Below are 4,450 nucleotides of genomic sequence, written 5' to 3'. Positions count from 1 at the left end.
GTCAGGGGCGAGGGCCGGGTCGGGGGCGAGCGCCGGGGTCGGGGGCAAGCGCCGGCGCCGGAGTCGGGGGCGAGCGTCGGGGCCGGGTCGGGCGCGGTGGTGCGACGGGGGAAGAGAGACTGGGGATTTGGGGGGAAAAGGCGGGATGAAGCAGGGCGAGTGAGAATTTTAGGTTAAGTGGACGTAGCAGTAGCGCATTTGGACAAAACGCGCTTCTACTACCTTCAGTATCTGTAGCACTTTATACGAAATGCGCTACTACTAACTTCAGTAGCTGTAGCGATTTAGACAAAACGCGCTGCTACTACCTTTGCTACTGCCAGTTTCCCTTTTTCTTTTCCTTTATTTTATCCCACTTTTATTTCCCGAGGGCAGTGAACGAAGGGAGGGTGATATATATTGCATCATTTGACAGTTAAATATGTATGCAAAATAGGAACATATATATTACATCATTGGACCCATGCATAATAATGGCTAAGTGTGTATACAAAATAGGAACATATATATATATATTACATCATTTGACCGATAACATACGGTTCCTCAGTGCTGACGTTTTCGTTTTTGAGTCAGCTTCTTTCCCTTGTTTGTCGAAGAATAATTGAGCCCCTCATTGTGACTTTGCCTTTTCCATGGAGTACGATTTTTCTTAGGTAATGTAGTATTGATTCTTCTTTTGACGTGTACTTCATCATCATCGTCATCTTCCCTCATTGGGTTGCCGTACTGATCATAGTCTTCCTCGTTGGCGACTCCATCCATTCCAATGATGTTCCTTTTGCCTCTCCTCACGAGAACACGGCTGGGATTGCGCGGGTCAGTTATGAAGAAGCATTGTGTCACGTGCTTAGCGTGTACCCATGGCTCGTTTTTTGCGATAGCGTTCACGGTAGCGCTCTTGGCGTCGGGTATAGTCATGGTAGTGAAAATCCGGCTTTCTCTTTCGACATTCTTAGCCCATCTGACACGGAACATCGTCGTGTTGTGCAGTCCAGAGTAGTCAAGCTCCCAGATCTCCTCGACCCTTCCATAAAATTGTTCAGTTGCGCCATTGTCGCTGCCGGTCATGCATTCCATCATCACCCCTGAGTTCTGATCATCACTGTCCATATCTTTGGCCTTCGTGTAGAATGTGTATCCGTTGATATCATATGCCTGATAGGTTATGAGGTTGGGCGAGGGGCCATGTGCTAAGGCATATACGAGCAATCCGTCCTTAGAGCCCTCCTCCGGGGAATTAGCAATAATATGCTCTTTGAACCAATGCAGGAAAGTGGAGTTGTGCTCTCTAGTAACTTCGGCGTCCGTCCTGCATACCCCCCGGTCATGATACTTCTTTGCGATAATTTCTTTGTGCAGTGCCACGAAAGGATCTACCTCGTCTAGGTGTTGTAGCACTACCAAGTTTGCTCTGTCAAAGTCGCTGCATCGATCTGAGTATGCCACGTGCAGTTCCCTGCGACCGTTTCAGTGACCATCTCCTTCGAGCCTCCCATCGTGCTTGTTAACGGGCAAAACAACACTAACACCAGGCGGCTGGTCTGCGCCATATAGAAAATTCTCACAGAAAGAGATGCACTCTTGTGCCAAATAGCCCTGGACGATGCTTCCATCCGGACGGGACATGTTACGAACGAATCCTTTGATGATCCCATTCAGCCTCTCAAACGGCATCATGTTGTGTAGGAATGACGGCCGCAGGTCTATTATGTCATCCACAATATGGACACACAGATGCACCATCATGTCAAAGAACGCGGGCGGGAAGTACATCTCAAGCTCATTCAGTATCACAACAATCTCTTCCTGTAGCCTTTGGAGATGCTTCACACTGATCGACTTTCGAGAGATGACGTCAAAAAAGTTGCAGAGACCAATAAGCGTGTCACAGACGTGCTTGTCCATTATCCCTCTAAGGGCAACAGGTAGTATCTGCGTCATCATCACATGACAGTCATGAGGCTTCAGCCCGCTGAACCTTTTCTTGTCCGTGTCTAGATATCTGCTTATCTTGCCACAGTAACCGGAACTAACTTTGACTCTGGTAAGGCACTTAAAGAAGGCATTGATCTCAGCCTGACTTAAGGTGAAGCAAGAAGGGGGGCAATAATCCTCTTTCTTTATTTTCTTGCCCTTCTTCTCACGTGCCTCTATCTCCGTCTCTGTCTCGTCTGACATTTTACGGGGCGACATGTGCAGATCTTCCCTGATTTTCAAATCTTGCAAGTCTTTTCTTGCCTTCGGCCCATCCTTGGTCTTATCCGGCATGTTCATCAGTGTTGCGAGCAAGCTCTCAAGGACATTCTTACAGATATGCATTTGATTAAGGCAACGAGGTGTATCGAGTTTGTGCCAGTACTCCAAGTCCCAGAACATAGACCTCGTCTTCCATACCTTCAGCAGCGGCTCGGGCGCCTTTCTCATCGTCTTTCCCGGCACGGGGCACTCCTTCCAGTTTTTCAACAGCTCATCGATTTCGGCACCGCTCCGCTTACGTGTAGGTCCTCGATGCTCAACATGACCATTGAATAGATCTCCATGGTTTCTCCACGGGTCGTCCTATTCAAGCCATCTTTGATGCCCTATGTACATGATTTTCCCAGACCCACCATCTTTCCTTGACGTGAGCTGCTGAGACATCGTATCATCCATGCACCACGTGCATCCGCAATATCCATGGCACACCTGGCCTGCCACATATCCGTAACCGAGATAGTCCTGCACTGTCGTGATCAGCGCGGCTCTCATGTTGAAATACTCGCCTTTGTTGGCGTCCCATGTCTTGGCCGGTGTTTTCCATAGCATGTCTAACTCCTCTTGAAGTAGCCCCAGATACAAATTAATATTATTTCCTGGTTGTTTCGGCCCTTGAATAAGCATGCTCATGTGAATGTACTTCGATTTCATGCACAACCACGGGGGGAGGTTGTACATCCATACAAACACGGACCATGTGCTATGGTTGGTGTTCTGGTTGCCAAACGGAATCACGCCATCGGTACACGCGCCGAGCACGATGTTCCTTGCATCACATTCAAAATACCGATAGAAGCTGTTCAACACTCTCCACTGGCTTCCATCCTTCACGTGTCTCAGCTTCGGATCATCTCCATCCTTCGGGCTTCTTCCTCTCCATGTGCCAGCGCATTAGCTTTGCTTCCTTGGGATCTACAAAATACCTCTGGAGACGGGGAGTGATCGGTAAGTACCATACAACTTTCTAGGGACATTTCTTCCCGGCCTTCTTGTATCGAGAAGCATTTCACACCGGACAACTTATTTTTTCCGCGTGCTCCTTCCGATAAATTATGCAATCGTTGATGCATGCATGGTATCTAATGTGTGGCAGATCAAGAGGGCACACGATCTTCTTAGCCTCATCAACACTAGTAGGACATAGATTACCTGCGGGAAGAACATCCTTTAGGTACTTGAGATGCTCATCGAGGCTAGTGTTGATCCATTTGTTTTTAGCCTTCGTCTTCAGGAGTTGGAGCGTGAAACTCGAGCGGGTCACCTCAGGATTGCAACCATCATATAATGGAGTGTTCGAGTCTACCACCAGTTGCTCCAGCTTAGCCTCCTCTCTAGAAGCAGCTCTCTCAGTACTCGTCTCCTTGCGAAGCAATGCTTGAACATGAGGGTCCCGCACGATTGAACTTAGTACCGACGAACTCTGCTGCATGGAGTCCATGTCGTTCTCTCCACCGCATGTCCGGCCCCTTCTCCTCCACCATGTCCGGCCCCTTCTCTGCCGCCATGTCCGGCCTCTTCCCCGCCGCCATTATCGATCATCTCTTCGTCTTGCCCCGTGTCATCATCGCCTGCCCCGTCGGCATCCTCAACATCGTCATCCTCATCTTCAGTTATCCACCGAGTATAGCCATCCATAAAACCAGTCATGAGCAGGTGCGCTTCGACACGACCATCGTCATAGGGGTCGAGCCAAACTATTCCTTTGCATTTTCGACACGGACATAAAACCTCTGTCAGGTTATTTTCTTTCATGTCCTGCACCGCCGACCGCAACCACCTGTCCACCATCGTTCCACTAACCATCATGAACGTCTGCACGGTAATAATAAAACAAATTGATTATAAAAATGCGTGCATGCATCAGAGTCATACAAAAATTTGGCATGACCTTCCCTAAAAATAGGGCATATATGGATCTAGAGTTTGCCCAGAATTCGTCGAAACGGAAATAAATCGACATTTCGGCAAAACATAGGCAACTCAAAAGCACAATTTGGCGTCAACTCATGCCACACACAATTTCCACAAACATATCACACACACATAAACATATTTCCATTTTGCAAAAGCATGAAATTTTCATCACCTCTATCTCGAGACCGAGCACGGTGATGAGATGATGATGTAGGGAGACCAAAAGTGCCCAAAGCTCTTCTTGACAAAGATAGATCTAGTTAGGGGGCAAATAGGT

The sequence above is a fragment of the Triticum dicoccoides genome, chromosome 4B (assembly GCF_002162155.2).
Source record: "Triticum dicoccoides isolate Atlit2015 ecotype Zavitan chromosome 4B, WEW_v2.0, whole genome shotgun sequence".
Classification (NCBI taxonomy): domain Eukaryota; kingdom Viridiplantae; phylum Streptophyta; class Magnoliopsida; order Poales; family Poaceae; genus Triticum; species Triticum dicoccoides.
This window is presented reverse-complemented; position numbering follows the sequence as displayed.